Below are 20,199 nucleotides of genomic sequence, written 5' to 3'. Positions count from 1 at the left end.
GAAAGACAGTGGTTCTAGGTTCCCTTAGTCCTAGATTTTCTTGTGGATGACACCAGTTTTTAATGAGAAACTAATGCTCACATGACAACTCACACTCACACCCATCCTGTGCATCTTCCACCACACAGCTGTGCGGATTCACTGTACTACACATCTCTAGTCAAACCCCATGTTTCCTCCTGTCTCTGTATGGACACGAAGGCAAATTAACATGACAGAAAATTCACAAGCAAGGTCCTCTCTCTCACTGCTTCTTCCAAGGGGCATCTTCACAGAAGATACAAAGGATGCATTTTGTCTTAAATATTCCTCTTCTAGAGGTGCCTGGCACCACTAGAATGATGCACAGCCCATCATACAACACAGAGCAGCTGAGTGTCCTTCAGAATGGACATGACTTAGAGGATGACTGAAAACACCTTCCTGCCTTCTGCAGTTTAACACCACTATTTTGTCTGCACTATAGAGCTAATAATCCCACCTTCTCTCTCTTCCATCTTCTTCCTACTGAAAAACTCCATGTATTACTGTAAAATTAGGGCTAATTTTGCATGGAAGGAAGTGAGAGGGATAACACATAGCCAAACACAAGTGCTGCTACATTGTTCCAACACAGGAGTGCTTTGTAGTAGAAAACAGCCACAGTGACCAGGCCGGGCATCTCATAGGGGAGACCGCACATAGTGCTCTCGCTGCAGTACGTTGCTGACCACCACCTGCAGTGCAGGTAACGAAAAGCAGGAAATCATTAAGGACTGCCATGTCTCCCCTCTGCCCCTGTCCTCTCCTCCCTGACATCAAACCTGGAGCATCCTGGGGGAAGCCCCATCTGCTTCTCATTCCAGACCATGTCATGTCATAATTATTCCTAATTATGCCTCATTTAGCTTGATATGTACCAGATTGGGAAAGATGCCCTAGTGAGAACGAACATCTTGGACAGTTGTAGCAGAGAGGCGAGGTGAGAGGAAGTGTGAAGCAGAAATTAATAAAGGGACACGAGGTGCGCTGCCCAGCAAGGGGTGCCCGAGGAAGCAGCGTGAGGCAGGCCTTGCAGCAGGACCGAGGCACTGCGAGCCGGGCAGCGGCTGTTGGAGGGAGATGCCCCCCACTCGCAGCGGCCATGTCCACGGTCAGCACCACGCAGGGCCCCGCGGGGCTCAGCCGGCTCCAGCCCAGCCTCTGTGGTGGCGGCGGGGGCTGTGGGGTGGCCGCAGCGGGGGCAGCACCGGGGTGCGGGGGGCGTTTTGGCCGGCTCCGGCCGCATCCACCCCGGCCGGGCTGGGCCCCGCTGCCCCGCGCCGCCCGCCGCTGCCGCCCACAAGATGGCGCCCGCCGCCCCCTGATGGCGGCCCGGCCCCAGCGCTTCCCTCAGCCGCGGCTGCAGCACCGCAGCCCGGCCCCGGTCCCGGTCGCCTGCCCCTGCCCAGCCCCCGGTGGCCCGTGAGGGGAGGCCGTCGCCTTGAGCAGCTGTTGCGCTGGCCGAGCCCCTCTCTTTGCTCACTCCCACCTCCATTTTTTTCTGCCCAACCCTCACACAGGCTGCAGGCTTTGTCCTGATAAAACAGGAGGCTTCCCCCATTCCCCTCAGCCCCAGGGAGGTGGTTCACTGGCCCTTGGCCTTGGTTAGGAGCACAACACGGTCTTTTTTCTGATTAAAGACCTACGTGAGTGATTTCAACTATAAAAGGTGCGCTCATACTGCAGAAAAGCTCCATTCCCCGCTAACTCATTCCCCATCTCTCCACACAGCGATGTCACCTGCAGATGTATGGATAGGTGCAGCACCCGCAGCTCCTAGACCAGAAGAGGCAGCTGATCCTCTCAGACCCATGCCGGGAACCACACGGTTCCACCAGATACCCTGGTCACCATCTCTTTTTCTCCTTGTGCGTCAGCCATAGATTGAGGCTGAAACACCTCCTGCTAGCATACAGGGACCAGCAAAATGTAAAGCACTGGAAGGTCCAAAAATGTTGGGGACGGCAAGCAACAGCACTTGGTTCAAGAGTGCTTGCTCTGCTCCTCTTGGGGCCCACACTGCAAAAGCCATGGAGGAATCTCTCATCACTGCGAGTCACAGGCAACCAAACAGCAGCAGCATCACTGTGACCAGGACAAAAAGACATTTTCACAAGGCCTTTTGGGGCAGGGGAAATTAAACAGGGGAGAAAACATGCAGAAGTTGTGTCTTCAGGTGCACTGCTTGCTTTCTGAAAAAAACTTCTGATCTGTTTGGGCCGCAGCTCCTGTGACTAAAATGGCTGTTGGGAGAGCCAGCGCTCCACTGTAGTCAGCTGCAGGCTGCATCTCTGAGCTGATGCAGGCATTGCGTCTGGAAAGCCTCTAGCCCTCCCCTCTGCCTCTTTTTCCACCTCAGCATCCACCTTCTGAAATCCCCACCAGGGAGACAGGTCTGCTCTCCCCAGTTCCTTCTCTGAGCTCACTGCTCTTCTGCCACAGCGGGACAGGGTCATGTTCCAGAGGGAGAACAGGAGGCAAAGCCACCTGCAGTGCAAGCAGACAGGCTGCTGGGGGAAGAAGCTGGGTGGCAAAGGAAGGATGATTTACTGGCACAAGCTAAGCCAATATAAACACTTAAACTGATACAGGTGTCTGCACTGTAAGAGATTGCCTGACTTAATTCAATTGTGTTTGTAAACCAATTTAGTTAAATCCATATAAAACTTGTGTTTAAACAAGCCCAAATAGTGTTAAAATTATTAATAAAACATATCACCATAAAACAAATACAACTTACGAAAGCATCCTTTTTGCTGACAGGATATATCTTTTCTCCTTGTATTTCATATTCCCTCTGTTCTTTTGTTTAGAGATTGTACATTTTTCTGCATTGGTCCTGCCTCTATCTTTCTATGCCATATAAAAATAGGCTGTCAAATGCATGTGAGTCCACCTCTAGTATTTCTAATTGTTGTCAAACTAGAGTTGAGGAGTTATTTACTCATTTTTATATAGGTACTCCCCACACACACACTGTCCCGTTCCCCCCCCCCCCCCCCGAGGTTAAACCCAAAACAATATTTTTAAGTAGACTTTAAGCAAAGCATTTTATGCTGGATCCAGCCTAAACAAAACTTTCTTTTCAAACTGACGCCTCTTATAATTTGGAGTTATTTAACCAAAAGTTGTTTGATTTTTTTTTCTTGTTTTCAGCAAAGTCACTTTTTAAAACAAAAAATGATCCAGTATTTTTGAGTCCCGTTCCAAATCAACCAAATAAAAACTTTGTGTCCAAACTTAAGTGTAGCAAAAATGTAAGATCTTCTCACAAATGCTCAAGTAGTTTGGTCTCTTCCACTCCAAATCCCTCTTTTTTTTTTTTTAAACAAATGCATGATAGAGTTAACAAATAATAATAATACATCACTGAACTCATACTTGAAATCAGCCACAATAGGGCTAGCATAGAGGTACAAGTCTTCCTCACACATGTTTTTCTTTTGTGATCTTTTTCTCATACATAGGAAGAATTTTGGCAAGTGCTTCTTGTGTCTGGCAGTTTGCACACTTGCAGAATGGGCTGGGGCTACTGTTCCCCAGACCAGCCACAATAACCAGCAGAAATTGCTGCTGACAAGAATGAAGAAAAGTGGGACACAATTGGGAGATAGAAAAAAAAAAAAAGTTGGAGTAGTTGTAGCAGACTTCTCTAATCAGCTGGACAGCTATGAAGGAGTTAGGAGGAGCCTGGGATGGGGCAGGGTTTGAGGGGTACAGAAGCAAGGTGGGCTGGGGCCAGATTGCAGGGAGGGGACAGGAAGCAGTCCTTGGGCAGGTAGGGAAGCAGGAATCACTTAAGCCCAGGCACAGCAGCATGACAAATATGGGCTCAGAGATGAAGGAGGCCACTAGTGCCAAGTTGGTGGGTGGGTGGCTGGGACATGTCCCCATGCACCTCTAGCCAAGACTCCAAGACTCCAGTTTGGTGGGCAGAGGCTGCTGTGTGATCCAACCTTAACTAGACTGCACTCAGAGGCAGCCTCCCCCTTCCCCAGAAACCAGGCTGGCCTGCTACCCATCTCATGCAGAGGCACGCACCTCTGTGTTTTATACCCTAGCCAGCCACATGCAACCCAACATTGCTGCTGTCTAAAGAGCACAGACCCTTGCCTGGGGAAAGCGGTGTGCACACAAAATCTCCTGGGAGCGATTGTCACCCACTCACTGCCAGCTGTCCCAAATTCCTGCTCGTTATCAGTGCCAGAGCCCTTTTCCACTGCAAGACAAGGCTACAGACTGGCACAGGGAGGTGGGACCTCACCCACCTTGGGTGCCAGAGCATGAGCGATCTCCTTAAAGCTGTGCCGGGAGGGCCGCTCTCCCCGAAGGAGAAAGTAAGCCTTGTGTACATTTGGCAGGGACCACAGTCCACAGCCACCCAGCCTGGCAACATCACTGGAGGCCTCAAAGGGAGACCGTCCAAGCTGGGATTTGTGGTTGTTTACCTTGACATCCGTTTGGATACACTCCAAATGTAGACAAGGGATTTAGATGTCCAGATTATTCACCCTCATGGCACCAATGCACAAACACAACTACTAGGAAGATTAGAGATATCCCATCTGCTTAAACTGCTCCCCTTTTCCCTGCCAGCACTGATCACTCTCTGATAACCCTGATGAAGGGAATTTAAGCCCTAGTTGCACTGTGACTGGCACCAGCGTGATGATTACTTTCCCCGTGGGACACCCACACACACCCACACACCCCCAGCTTTGTGCAGTCCATCTCAGCTTGGCTCATCACAGCATTAGCCTCATCTCTGCTGGTGAGGCCCCACACCTCGACCCCCAGCAGTGGTTCCCAGAAGCTCTTCTTCAAGGCATTAAACGAAACTGTAGCAGAAGGATGGATCTTGCCTTTTTATTTGGCTATTTAACCATACTGAGATGATCCAGATCATGAGAAGGAAAAAAAAAAAAAAAACATAGCAGACAACAGAAGGAATTACAGGAAATGTAGATCTTAGTTGTCCTCGCACGATTCCAAGTTGTTATGCTAGTTTTATTCATACTTTAAAATGTCACCTCTTTGGGTTGTAGCCAAAAATAAGTTCCAGTCCACGCTGGAAAATAGAGGCTTTGACCAAAAGTATCTTTACTAAGCTTTAACTAAACCATTTGTTATCAGTAACTGCTACAAAATAAGAGACGCTGTTCAGCCCTGCATCTCTGGAAGGAAACACAATAAGTAATTATGAGTTTACAGTGCAATTACATAATCATTTAGTCTCAGGCACTTTCCTTGGTGTTAGACAATTTTGTTGTTAGGCTGTGAACTCAAAGCGGGGTTTAGCACTTTTGCCTCCTTGTGCCATTTGGACCTGAGGAGCAAAGTCCTTCATGACTGCAGGTGTTCAGCACTGTGGTTCTGCTCCCCAGAAAGTGGGCTCCTCCCACATCCAAATGCACACCTTTGACTTGTGAACTGCCTTTTCCACAGACTGTGGGAATTTCACCAGTGCCTTATTTCCTTCAAATCCATTTTCTTGCCCAAATTACGGGTCTCTTAACCAAATAATGATTTAGCTCAGCCTGACTCAGTTTGAGAGCACAGATAAGAACACAGCAGATACTAATCTGCCTGGGACACAGTCACACGCATATGCTGTACAACTGCAATCTTAATCCTCGCAGTACACATATCAGGGCCGGGTAATGCTTCTTCTGACCCCTCTCCTGGAGTAGGCCAAGGGGAAACTGCTGTAGATGATGAAGAATAAGTGATGATGGCGGATGACTGGTCTAGGACATGTGTTCCAGTACTACTGAGGAGGAGCATGATGAATCATAGTAATCTCTTCTTTTATGTTTCTCTCTTTTTGCAGTAGGCCCAACACCCATTAGGACTGGTGGTTGTTTATCTGCTCTCCTGTCATCCCATCTCAATATCTCATCTATGAAAGTAAAATACAGCTCATGTTTTTATTCTTGGCAGGTAAACAGAGGAACCCTTTGCCTTCTCTAGTGCTTTTTGATGTCCTTGCTTATTCTTTTGATGGGTCAGAGGATGCCTTCAGTGCTGTCCAGGAAAAAAAAAATATATATATATATCCAATCAGGCTCCTGCTGTATTCAAATAAATTGTCTTTTTCTTTTTTTAATCTAGAAAACACTATTTGCCCTCTAGGGCTGACAGTTATTCACACATACTCAGAAGCAAAAAAACCCAAACACACTGAATTCATCATAGTGAGCTTAGCGGGTAAGAGCAAAGGTGTCCGAAGTTGTGCTTGTGGAGGGTCACATGAAGAGTGGAGGGAAGCAGTGATGAGTGGATGTGCTCATAACAATGTTTATCTGAAGTGCAGCCCGTGAGTGCTCAGGTGAAGTACCATGACAACCACTAATATAAGACCCTTTCTAGACTTTTTACAAAGGTTTTGTGTGCTGTGAATAGCCTCTGGACTACACAGAAGGAGCTCTTGCTGCAGTGGGATATGCATTGTTTAAAGGGAACTGCAGGATTTGTTAGAGGAATAGACAATGCAAGGAAATAGGCAGCTGCACAGAGCAGTGAGGACCATCTTAAAAGCTCAGTGCTTAACTGCTCCTAGATATCGCTACTTAATTTCATCTATTGTGTTTCTCAACCGAACAACCAAGACTCTAATAAGCAGGTACACCCAGCTCTATGCAACGAAGCAAGCACGCTCAGATTGTAGGCTACACAGTAGAGGATGTAAGGCATTGAAACTGCAGAGATGGAAATCATTACCATGAGAGCACATTCCATCACTTGCTTCCCATGAGTAGAAATCCTTACAGCTCCTGTCTCCTCACCCCCAATACCCCAGAAGACATTCAACTGCATTACGTAACAGGCAAAAACTGAATCTGCAATACAGCTTCACAGCAGCAGGGCTCTCCTTCACCCTTGTGGAGAGTATTTGGGCAGGGGCAGAGGACCTTTGTGTCATACAAAGCAAATTGCTGCTTCTGAGTTAGATTGCCATAAAAAGTCTAAGCCATCAAATGACAGACAAGGAATAAGATGGAAGGATGGCAGAGAAAGAGTCATTTGAGATGGAAGAACAATTTTGTGGGTTGGTTTTTGTTTGGGTTTTGAAGAATAAGAACATTGCTCTTTCAGCATATGATGCACAATAAATGCTGAAAGGCCAAGCAGAGGAAAAAGGGGAAAAGGCCCAGAAAACCTTCAATATATTATTGGAATATGAGACGGAAAAGGTTTTGTTTCCATGGTAACGGGGTCTATGGTGCTTCTGCTTGAGCAATCTACCAGAGAAAGAGGTCTTTTCCTGTTAGAGATGCCAGTGAAATGAAAGATAATTACAGAGACCCTCTGCCTCAACTGGGTACATTTGTAAATATTCTACTTGATGCATTTAAGTGCTCAGATCTTACACAGCCCCCAGAAATTGATGTCTCCATAGATGAAAGAGAATGAACTCCTGCTTATGTGTAGGTGTGCCACAGGCCACAGGCCTATGAAGGTTTGTGCACGTAGCAGTTTTTTTTGCCCTTTCACTGTTCTTGATCTGTGAATGAATGCAGCCCAAGGCGTCAAGACAAACTTAAGAGTTAAAATCCTTCTTGACTTCCAATTTTGGATTACAAAGTTGCCGTTCTCTTCCAAGATAAGAGGACTTTGTTCTCATCTGTCACCTCCAATTTCCCACATATATGTATGTCAAGTCTGAGGTGGTCTGTGGCAGCTACCTTGCACCGGTAGCACAGCATGAAAAAAGTTCAAGAAAAAAAAATGCATATGAAATAGGAACTTTGGGGTACCAAGAATAATGATATAAAAAAAACTGGAACAGGACTCCAAGCACAGCTTTCATGCTCTTGCAAACAGCATCATAAGATCATAGCTTAATAAAAATTATTAGTTTTAATACTGACTGAAAATATCCATCTACAGCACGCTTATAGTCAGAAGTCCAAAGAGATACTGCTGTGCATGTTGTAAAAGACAACATTTGCTCCAAAGAACTTAAAATCCATGTGTAAGACAAAGATTTGAATTTCTGTATTTTGCAGATGACAGTCAGAGATGAGGTAAGAGGTTGAAACACATTGTCTAAAGTTACACTGGAAGTTTGCAATAGAAGTAGTTGAATCTAAAGCTCCTGAACTGTACCAAATTTTTAAACTACATGAATATTTCCAGAATAGTATCTTCAGGAGTTCAGTTGCAGAATTCAGCAGACATAGATCAGCTGCTGAGACCCACCATAATTATATAAATGGAGTAAATAAGGCAGCATAATATCTCCATGGCCATGAGAACCTTATCCACAGTCCTCTGCCCACCATCGTTTCAGAAAAGACATTTTCTTCTCAAACAAGAAACAGTACCAACTAAACAAAACCAAGCCAATAAACAAACAAACAAAAAACAGCATCCTTCAGCCATAATAGTATATTACACAGAGGAAGCAGGAGAGCATTTACCAGCTGGAAGGAAGATATCTCAGCATTGATCAGCTGAAGTATAGTTACTCAGGGAGACAGCAACAGCCTCTCTCTTCTGTATTTAAGAGCCAGACCCTGAAAGGACATGCTGCGAAAAACTTCTCTTGGGGGTGTCTGTCTGGTGCCCATCCTCCTCTTTTTGCCTCTGCCTGTCTAACCTTTGGGAAAGGAACCGTGGGGAGGAGGCAAGTGGAGACTGAAGTGTGCTAATAGCTAGAGAAAACAAGTACATATGCTCTCAGGTGCCAGTGCCAGGATCATCAGCAGGCAAACAGGTTACAAAACTGTGCTCCAAATGGACAGTCTTAGCACCTCTGGATCCTGATGGGAAAAATGTACATAGGTGTGAGGACGCACACAGCAGGATCCGTTCTTTTCTCTGGGGAAGGAGCTGACAGTGAATGCCAATCACAGCCTGAAGCTGGCAAAGAAGTTACAGAAAGCAGAGCAGGCAGAGACCAATGGCCATAGATAACATCCCTCCATTGCTCCTTGCAGTTTTCCAATGCAAGGCTTTCCCTCCTTAGTGCTACAGGCTGGGCTCCAGTCCCTCTTTCATTCCACTTAGACAAGTGCCAGTCACTCACCCCTACCACCACCAGCAGCATGTCAATGACAAATGGTTACAGCAAAACCCATGTGGCATCTTGTCCATCCATGTTCTGCCCCTGATCCCTATCACAAGTTTCTCTTGTGAGCTCTTAGGACACACAAAACCTACACATCTACATGTGTGTGTGCACAAGGCTCTGGCCTCAATTAGCTTTGTATTATTGCAGTCATTAAGTAAATCATCACATTGCCCATCACATCACCAAAGAGAGAGATTTCTTTCTCTGATCAGGCATCAGAACAGAATGGTGGCCATTTGAAGAGATGGAGAACAGATTTTGAGCCAACCACATATTTTTCTTTTTCTTGCAGTACTCTCCATTCAGAGTCAAAGTCAACCTGCATGGACTTTCTCTAGGGCTCTTTTGCAACAATGAAAAGCTCCCAAAAGCTAATCCTGCAGGAGCACTTTCAGTAGCCCTTAGAGGTCAGGGCAGTGACAGAGGAACATCTGGCATCTGAATTTCTGGTGGTTTTACCTAGCCCACAAGCTGCTCTGAATACAGAAGTAGATCTCTAGTTTCCTCTCCTGCTAGAGATGCCCACTAAACTGACATAAAAGTCATATCAGAATTGGGAGTCAGTGTACAGCCTTGTGCACACTCTGCCCTAGGGGAAAAAAAGGTTTCGTCAGCTCCACTCTGCTAGTGGAGCTGCACCCAGCCCATAATCATCTCTCCCAGTACAAGCTAATAAGAGGGCAGAGAGCTCAGTGCCTTCTCCCTCCTGCAAGGACACCCCACCCGCAGCTGTGCACCTAGATAAAGTGCCAACAAATTATGGAGGCGAGGCAGAAAATCATTCCTACAGCTCCATTTGCAAGATAATTTATAACATCTGCTTCTGAATTCAAACGAGAGCAGTGCTGCAGCCTTTCTAACCTGCTGCTCTTGCAGCACAGTTGTCACCATCTTCTAGCTGTTTGGGGAGCCTCTGAGAAGCGGAAATGCATTAATGGAGCACAGGCCAGCCATTAGCAGACACTTGTCCAGATTGTAATAGAGATCATAGCTTGTTTGCTTGCCCATGGCCTCAGCAAAGGGGTCAAGGACTGAGATAGGGTGACAGAGATGGTATTCCTGCTTCCAGCCAGCAGTGCTGGAACAAGAGGCAGCCAGGAGTAAGAGGCAGAACAGGGCACCATGGTCTCTCCAGTCTCACACAGCAGTCACGGGAGATGTAGTAGTAATGTGCCAAGGAAAAGTGACACAGGTGTGGTCTGTCTGCGTCACATTCTCAAGCTGGGAAACCAACTCTGTGTACTTCCCAAGCATAACCAGAGTACACCAGGCCACCCTGACTTTAGGACACAGAAGCTTTGTCAAACCTTAGCAGTGTGGGCTGGGGTTAGACTCTCTCCTTGCCTATCCCTGGTTGACTGAGGCACAGCCATTAGCATTTCCCTTTTGCAGGTCCTGCCTCTGTCTCTTGCTCCTTCTCCTGCATGCTCCTTCCTCAACTCCATCACAGCTGCCAGCCCCCAGTGAAACCTGAGTTTCTCACCTACAGCTTGCCCCCAGTTCCTACTGGCAAAAAGCAGGGAAGAAGATGCTAATCCCCTTCAAAACAGGATAATAACCCCATCTGGGTTATGTGGTGCCAACTCAGAAGAGAGACAGGTTGAGAATCAGACCAGCCTGCCATAGTAAATGCATTTTGAGTCTGACAGCCCTACTTTAACTTGGATATACTTTCCCCAAAAGTAGGGCAAATTGTTCTCTGGAAGTCCACAGGTCCATATCTTGGCCACTGGAGTTAAGGAAGATGTGTCCCCCTTCCTCAGCAAATGATTGGATTAACCTCTCTGCCCACAAGAACTACACAAGGCATGCCACGTGGGCTGCGCCTGTGCCACTCAGGGAGAGATGCCCAGTGGTGGTTCTCCTGTGGTCAGGGGGGCAAATGGACATCAGCAAGTGCTGCCTCACTGCAGGATACTCCTTGCGGTGCTCCTGCTGCCACTGGCCTTCCCTCCAGGAGCTCTTCTGCTCTTCTTCCTCCCTCCCTCTCAGTTTATGCAAAGTAGCTCATTAGTCCCATTAGCAGCAGAGCACCATCTCTGATTGTTCATCAGTGATTCCTTTGTCGCCCTCCATCACTCCTGTTGAGCCTCATTAGTGCTGCTAGGAAGCAGGAGAACTGATAGGATATTTATAGGAAGGGTGGGGTGTTCTTTACACTACTGCTATCTAATATCCATTCTCTGCTCCTCACCCCTCCCCTCATCCTAGTCCTCCCTAGAGAGCCTCCTCCTAATGTGGGGAGTTGTCACGGGGCTATATGAGACAGGACAAGACTAAACTGGTGTTTTTTAAGTCAGAGAAATGAGAAAGGGAGCAGAGAAAAGGGTGAGTTGGAGGTATGCAGAGCCTTAATGCTTGGTCAGGAGCGTACAGGCTTGCATAGGGCTGGGGACCTGTCAGGGGAGAGCTGAGCACGTGCCCCTCTGCACACGCATGTTGGCTGGGATGGCAGCCCACAAATGAATGTGAAGAGCTCGTCATGTGCACACATCCATCATGGGGAGGTCCGTGCCCTAGCTGCAGGCAGGGCAGCTTGTGCATGAGGTGCCTCCATCAGCGGCTGGGTGTGAACGGGCATCCACACAGCACACCCACCCCCTGGTGTGTAAGCCAGCGGAGAGCTGTACCACGCTCCAACAGCCCCAGAGGGAGCAACCTCCTTGGTTACTTACAAGAATATTCCTTCAAGCAGCACTTAATTATGGAGGCAACTAGACAGGGACTAATCATTCACTATAATACAGGGGAGAATAATCGGCTGAAGGCAGGAGATAGTTTATCCGGAAGAAGAGCTAGTGTAGGGAGGAAGAGACTGAAGAAGAACCACAGGACAAGGAGAGGAGGAGGAAGGAGGAACAATACCCTAAATCAGTTACCAAGTATGGACACCTTTATGACTTCATAAATGGAATATGCTTACTGTCAGCAATCTTTGTCTTTCAGCATCACAAGGACACCTCCCTAGCCACAGGCCACAGACCCTGATCTCACCAGCAGTCAGATCAGGTGACATTTTAATATCACTTTACATCTCAAGATTGTGACTTCCTTCCAAAGGGTCCCAAGGAGCTTTTATAACCTTTCCAGACACATAATTCATGTCTTTTGGCACTGAAATGGACCTCGTTCCTGAGAAGGATGAGCCAGCTCCACCTCTATGCAGGAGTTTTGGACAGAAAACAGCGACAGCTTCTGTATCCCTCTGAAGCTGTGGGGTACATGTGTGCATGTGTGAGGAGGGGTATTTCAGAGTGCAACTGCAGAGGATGGAAGCTGGCCAGGAGCTGTGGCCAAGTCCTCTGCTGATATGTAGGTTAGCGCTGGCGCTGGGGAGCTGTAAGAAAGCGCTGGTGATTCAGAACATGGCACTCTTCCCTTGGCCTCCCCAGTGAATCACATCCCTACAGGGGGGCAGACCTCTATGTGGCTGGGGACGGCTCTTGAAAGAGGCTGCAAGCCAAGGTCCTGACTCGGGTAATTGTTCTGGATCAATGACCAAAATACAGGCTATTGATCTTGGACAAAATCCAGCTTTGGGACATGGCATCACACAATTCTAAATCCCCTTTTTGGGTTTCAACCAAGTCCCACTGCCTTCCTTTCCTGTTCAGAATGGTGCCTTGCTGGGAACAGAGGCTGCTCCATTCTCACCCTGCTTCTCCTACGCTCTGCCTGGGTGCCTGCTCTTTGGCCGCAGGTGATGTGAAGGCCCTGGGTGGCACAGGTCTGCTGGTGGAGCCAGTGTGCCTCCTGGGCTGCATTATGCCCAGAGGTGTCCTGCACTGCTCAGGGCACTGCCATGTGAAATGCTGTGAAGCACCCTGTGAAGAGCCTTCCTTGCTTCCCACTGAGGATGGTGCCGTCACACAGACAGGAGGCAGTAAGCACGTGGAAGTGCTGCTCAGCTTGGTCCTGTAGCTCAACCAACCTGCTACAATCCGTGCTTGGTTGGGAAGAAAAAGCTGCTGTTCCTCCATCCAGCAGCTTGCCAGTCTCATTCCTATGGGCTTTAACCAAAAAAGCATCACAGAGAATCAGCATCCTTGGAAAATTATGAACAAGGCCCACATGAGATTTGAGCAGAGCCCTCAGTCCCAGAAGCGTGTAAGAAACTGGCTCTTCCTTTCCTCAGCCGGTGCTGAGGAAGTCCATCCTCAACTTGGATGCTGCAAGCAAGTCCATCAGGGAACGCCTGCCCTCCTGTACAAACAGAGGCTGCTCTCTCTGGCTCCCTAAGCAGCAGGAGCAGAGCTTCCCCTGTCTTCTGCAGCTGCAGATCATCATGCATACAGTATTATGTTCGGAAATCTCCTCCGCCTTCCTTATTCCTGCATCTCTCCTCTTGCAGCTAATTTAATTGACTGCCCCGGTTATGAAGAATCATGGTGTCTAGGAACCAGGAGTAATACTTAGCATGATATTGCCGTTTTCACATCCCAGAGCTGTGCAAACATTAACTAACGCTAACTCTAATTAGCTGCAACTCACTGGAAGGTAAGTAGGCTTGATATTAGCCCTGTTTTTTAGCTGATGACACAAAGATGCAGAAGGCCCAAGTTACTTATTTCTACCGTGGAGCTGAGTTAAGCAAAAGAACCAGGATGCAAATGGGCAAATATGTTTTCTAGGCCGTTTTGCCATCCTAAGGGCATTCTGGCCTCTCACATAACATACATTTGCCCCAGACCTCCCTCAGGAACTGAGGACAGGGGGCCTTAGTCCACCCCAGAAGCGCCTGTGCTGTGCTCGTTCAGCTGAGGACCCCTCCCACAGTGAGTGCTGCCCTCACACACTGACCCTGTTTGTGAGAGCACCCAGTTGGCACATGCAATGCCACCAGGACTCAAGGAGGTTTCCAGAAGCCACAGTCATGCAATAGTAGAGCACATACAACCCCCTGTCTTCTGTTTTCCCACTTTTTCCTGGGCCTGAAAGATGTTGAATGAAATGGCAAAAGTCTGCAATGACTGCCCTAGAAGCCATATTATTAGCAGAAAGTGGTGCTCTGAAGCCCTACCATGGTCAGGTTAGCAATAGCTAGAGAATATACGCAGTTTATATGTGCTACTAATCTTTTTTAAACAGAGCAAGGCCATTGTGCAACGACATTTCAGCTTTAGATATTGTAAGTCACTGCTATGCTCTTCTGTCCCCAGAAACTGCCTGTGCTTTCTTTGCTTTCTCTCTTGGTTGTTCTTCTCCACAGAAATTCAAAACTGTCTTTAAGGTCAGCATCTCACACTTAGGAAAAGAGCCAGGAAAGTCCTTTCTCCTTCCTTCATTCTCTCTCCTCTCCCTCACAGCAGACCTTTCAGCAAAGTCATCAGCAATACTGGCTGATAGACACTGTGCAAGATTGGTTTGGTGGAGGTTCTCCACCAGACGACTGCTATCTCAGTATTTTGAGTCTGTCTCAAAATTCCCTCAAGCTGTTTCTATCAGCAGTAGCCCTCATCTTCACTCATCTCTGGGCCATCACGCTTCTGCCCACTCTACTGAGGTAGGCATCCTACCCAGAGGTGGTCGCATTTCCCTAATTAGACAGTTCATTGCTGCACCCCTGAACTGCTGGCTCCAGTAATTGGTGGGCATTATCTGCCTGCTGTAAAAGAGTTATCAGTCTCATTGGATAGTTGGCCAGAAGCTGCTCCCGTGGTCAGACTCCTAAAATGTTCAGAGAAAGAGCTGCAGAAGAGCAACCAGGCTGCAAACTGCATCCAGGCAGCCGGTGCATCAACTTACAGACTGAAGGGCAGGTGGGAGGTGAAGCCCACCCTGTTCCCAGATACCCCACTAGTGATGCATTCAGAGCAGGGCAATCCTAGCCTCAAAGATGCACCTATTTGAGGCTTCCTCCCTTCACCACACTGCTTGGAAGGGAGCCTGAGCTTTGAGTTGACTGATTCACATTTGCAGCACCAGAGGTCAAGGTCTCTCTTCTGATGCACAGAAGTGAAAGTTTGTCTGCTTCGTGTCGTATTTACAAGGACATACAGGTTGGGGAAATATCACAGCTAAAAAATTGATTGGTGAAAATAGTTTTGTCCAAAAGCAGGAGCGGATGGGAAGAGAGGTCAAAGGCAGCACTGGCCAAAGCTGATGAGTCCTGAGTGGAACAGGATGCCACTGTACCATTCCTCTTCCTTCGTATTGTTTTGCTCCCATGAAAAACCTGGGCAAGCTCAGCTTTGGAGAATGGTGGGCAGTTCTGGTCCCTGCTCCCCAGGAGGCACAGAGAAGAGCACCTGTAATGGCCAGGGGGAAGGAGCAGGCACCCTGGGAGGAGAGAGAAACACCTGGGGTCTTCACTTTGGAGAGGAGGATGTGAGGGAGCTTTACAGATGCACCAAGACAGCAGTTGAGGTGAAAGCAGAACTGTTACTCACCAGATCCCGTGCTCCTAGAATGAGGGCACTCCCTGAAACAAGTAAGAAATTGGTTAAAATCAGGGAAAAAAATATTTAAGGTGGATAACTGGGAACATCTGGACTTTGCTGTCCCAGGAGGCAGTGAGAGCAGCCACGGTCAGCAGGGTCATAGGCCCATGAATGCAGGATCCAGGCACCTCTCTAAGCCCTGACTCCTTTGTGCAGACACAAAACTTCTCCTTCCCTACCTTCTGCCATAGCCTCATACAGCAGGTCTTGAGCCTGAAATCAGCAGGGATGTGGCTGAGCAGAAATAGTAAAGAAGCCATTTTGCCTTCAGTCAATGAGTGCATCCCCAGAGTCTCTGAGAGAAAATGGCATGCAGGAAAATGTGTGTAGGGACTACAGACTCAGAGTTATCTGAGCACCTTGAAGTCTAGCCAGGCACTTAGAGAGGAAAGTAAAGTCACAGTCACTTACAGTCTCCCTAGGAAGATAAGCTTTGCGTCCAGCCAAGAGCCAGGCTCTTTTCCATCTGCCAGCTGGGGTGAAGGCTTTGCTTCTCCTTGTAGCACTAGCCCAACCCTCAACTCCTTGTTAGATGTATTTAGGAAGCAGTGCTCAGTCTGACAGCTGTCTTGCAGCTCACACATGAATTAGAGCCAGAGTTTACAGAGAAAGAAGAGAAGGAGGAATATATATAGTTCACAGAGTCTCACTCCCCTCATTCACAGCCTGCCTTTTAATATTCCTCATGCACCTTTGCCTGAAGACCACAGCCATGCATCAGTGCTGTTTCATTCAAGATAGTCTCTGGTGACAGAAGACATCATATGTGTGAACAGGTGGTAGAGAAAGAAAGAAGCAGAGGAGGAGAGAAAATTATCCCTCCTCCAGTTACATTCTGTATGGAAAGGAAAGCCATGTCAAATTGAGGAGCTTTAAGAATTAATTTAACCACAGGCTTTGGAGCGCACACCTACCTTCAGAGGGATGTGTGTGAATATTCCACATTCCTCATGCAGAACATCCTCTTTTAAGGTTTATCACACTTCAGCTCCTTGGCTAGGAACAGGAGCGCTCTACTGTTGCACAAATCTCAACTAATGCAGCAAAGTTCAATGAGAAAGAAACCTTATCGGAGGAGATGACTTTATTCTCAACTGCATGAAGTTCAACAAGGCCAAGTGCCGGGTCCTGCACCTGGGCTGCAACAACCCCAAGCAGAGCTACAGGCTGGGAGATGAGTGGCTGGAAAGCTGCCTGGCCGAGAAGGACCTGGGAGTATTGGTGGATAGTCGGCTGAATATGAGCCAGCAGTGTGCCCAGGTGGCCAAGAAGGCCAACGGCATCCTGGCCTGTATAAGAAGCAGTGTGGCCAGCAGGTCGAGGGAAGTGATTGTGCCCCTGTACTCGGCTCTGGTGAGGCCGCACCTCGAGTACTGTGTTCAGTTTTGGGCCCCTCGCTACAGGAAGGACATGGACGTGCTCGAGCGAGTCCAGAGAAGGGCGACCAAGCTGGTGAGGGGTCTGGAGAACAAGTCTTACGAGGAGCGGCTGAGGGAGCTGGGCTTGTTCAGCCTGGAGAAGAGGAGGCTCAGGGGCGACCTCATCGCTCTCTACAGTTACCTGAAAGGAGGCTGTAGAGAGGTGGGGGTTGGTCTATTCTCCCACATGCCTGGTGACAGGACGAGGGGGAATGGGCTAAAGTTGCGACAGGGGAGTTTTAGGTTGGATGTTAGGAAGTACTTCTTTACCGAAAGGGTTATTAAGCATTGGAACGGGCTGCCCAGGGAGGTGGTGGAGTCACCATCCCTGGAGGTCTTTAAAAGACGTTTAGATGTAGAGCTTGGGGATATGGTTTAGTGGAGTACTTAGTGTTAGGTCGGAGGTTGGACTCGATGATCTTGAGGTCTCTTCCAACCTAGAAAAATCTGTGAATCTGTGAATCTGTGAATTCTAAACTACTGATTTCATTCACGCTCATTCTTTCATGCCCGCTTGTTCTCAGGCACCAAGACATCCGTGCCCACATGCTCCAGCCAGGACTGCTTGCAAAGACAGGAGGATGAGTGACACAAGTTAACAAGTCATCACATCTCACATCTTTTGAGTTCCTCTTAGGTAGGTGACCATGAGTTGGTTTGGAATTTGCCTTTTGCTTACTTTAAGGGTTCACAGGGGTTGTGGTCTTTTGTCACCCCATCCTGTTCTGCCTCTCAGGAGTATTAGGAAACATTATTCGTTGCCTTTAGTTTCCTTACCTGGATGTCTTTAATGGCTCCAGCCTTGTCTTTTATCTTCCCACCTCTTAATAGCTTCAGTCTGTGGTTTGCTTTCAGCTGACCTTTGTTCTCCGCAGACTGGGTGTTTTGAGAAGCTGTAAGGAGTGCTGTGTTCTTGATGATCTTCTAGCCTAGGTGTCACCAACGCCTGCCACTCCTGTCCTTCTGCCACATCCTCTGGTGCCTTTCATGCCCATTCATACCACTCTCAATGTTTCTGTTAAATGTCTACAATATCTCTGGCTAAGGCACAGTCCCAGCCCCCACACCTTACATCACTATCCTTGGAAGATCCTATAATAAAGGACAGACATTTAAAATGTGCTGCATATTTAGCTAAAGAAAAGCTGTTTCACTCCCTGGTGATTCTTACGACTGTAAGAAGCATGTTCTGGCTGCATGGTAACCCGGTGCAGAGAGTTTGTCAACAGGACTTTGGTCACCAAGAGACAAGTGGATGTGTAGAAAACCTCTCCCTCGGCAGATCGCTGTCAAATCTGGACTATAGGCCACAGTAATTAGGAGGGGGGGGGAAATTAGGCAAGTGAAAAAATAACTGATGAGTTGATTTTTATTTTTTTTAAAATCAATTCTCTTTGAAGGTGGTTGCCTGGCTGGAAGCTGGGCTGAGCGCTGGCAGGGGGAGGCAGCTCACTAGTGAGGCTGGGTAAAGTTTCTGGTGAGCTCTATTTCCCACCACTGCATCGTTTCTGCCATTTGTCATTCGGCTCTCCCAAGCTCAAGCAGAGCCTGCTTCCCCAGAGCACTAGCCCACCATGCATCCAGCAGATTCAGTGACATTGAAGCGTGCTCATACATTGCAAGATCACAGTCCCAGCAACAGGCTGCCTGCACCTCTCAAGGCATCCCGAAACCTGGAACCTCATTAAAAATCAGCACCTGCTGCACAGCCACCTCTGTGACTAAACCATATCAGAAAAGCCAAGCAGGCACTGGGTACACCCTCTCATCTTACAGCCATGACATAAACTTCTTAGACCTTACAGGATCATTTTCACCGACTGATCTTTTCACCCACAGAGTATTTCCTTATGGATAAATTCAGGATCCTGCTGAGAGGCACTGGATGAGGTGTATATTTTCTGATGTGCTTGGGTGCCTTGGAATTTCTGAAGACCCCAGTAGGTCCCCTATCAGGCACTTACATACTACTGGAAATTTTCTCTCAAGGGTTGTGGGACTTACCCTGCTCACAGAAAAAGCTGAGAACAGGACTAAAATCACCACAGCCCCTTCCCAGCTCTAGACCCCTTCCAATGGATGGAGCTGCCCTCTAGGGTCTCCCCTGGCGCAGCCATGACAAAGCGGAGATGAAACCGCTCACTTCAGGCAGGCTGATTTGATTCCTCCACCCCTTAGGGCAGGCACCTTAAATGTCAGGACATCTGGGCCAAAATTTACTTGTGCCGGATTTGGGACTTAGAGCCTTACGCAGAGTCTCACACCGTGTCTGCACTATCTGAGCCAGCGCTGCTGCCATGTGCTGCACACAGCCTCTCCCCCTGAGCAGGGAGCTCACAGCGTTCAGCCCGCAGCGCTTCCTAGCAGCTCTGAATACAGAAGCAGGTCTGGACTGAAACCAGCAGCAGTTGCATGTTACGGATTTCTAAGGAATTGTGCTGGCAGGTGGGGAAGTGGCAGTTTTCTGTCAGCAGAGATCACTTATATTGTAGGAGGGAAAAAACTCAGAGCTTGCAGCTGTGATTCCTAAAGGAATATTCTTATTATGTGGGCTTTTTTTTTCCCCTCCAGTGCTTGAAAACTATGGTCAGAGTTAAGGTTACATGATGTGTAAGACAGCAAGATGGGGTAAGTAAAAACACTGACCCTGCTTGAGTAAGGTTTACATGACCCCCTTCCAACCAGTGTCTATGATTTTGCACCCAGAACACAGTAATTGTTTTCAGTTCTGGGGGAACCTTGTAATACTGGGCTCTGACTTCATCTCATGTATGGGAAAGTGATTTCTTTCTTTCTTTGCAGTAGCATTCCCTAAGAAGCCTTTAAAAGGTGTTACTTAAAATACCCATTAACCAGGAAGACATGTACTGCAACACACACGGATAAAAGAGCTTGGATTTACAGGGAAAAATAAATGAAAAACTGCATCACCCAGGAACATAGACTGGCTCTGAAGATTTTAAGAGAGTTAAGAATGATTTAGCTCCCCTGTGGCCACTAGACTAACAGCAGGTGGCTGAAATGGCTCAAATAAAATGCAGCCATTTTGGAGGCAGTGAGCCTGCACTGCTCCACCAGGCAGTCGTGCCTTCCTTTCCATTCACCATCAATGAGAGAAAATCACTGGCTTTTCTACAGTGGAGGAAGAAAGGTAACATTAGCAAACGGAGAATATGAATGAAAAGGCTGAGGTAATTACATTTAAGGCTAACCTCTCCTGGGAAGTATGGCAATGCAGAACTGA

General features: G+C 47.8%; 1 protein-coding gene across 4 annotated transcripts in view; it reads right to left on the bottom strand.

Annotated features, from left to right (window-relative positions):
- GSG1 (germ cell associated 1) overlaps nt 1–18,156 on the bottom strand; it is a 92,420-nt gene extending 74,264 nt beyond the window's left edge. For all 4 annotated transcript variants that reach the window (XM_083832213.1, XM_083832215.1, XM_083832214.1 and 1 more), the window contains exon 1: nt 17,733–18,156. The gene's annotated coding sequence lies outside the window, so the exon portion shown is untranslated. The remainder of the gene's footprint in view (nt 1–17,732) is intronic.
- Nucleotides 18,157–20,199: the final 2,043 nt, after the last annotated feature.

Source organism: Anser anser (genome assembly GCF_964211835.1).
Source record: "Anser anser genome assembly, chromosome: 1".
NCBI lineage: Eukaryota > Metazoa > Chordata > Aves > Anseriformes > Anatidae > Anser > Anser anser.
Note: the sequence above shows the minus strand (reverse complement) of the source record. Positions and strands in the feature narration are given on the sequence as shown.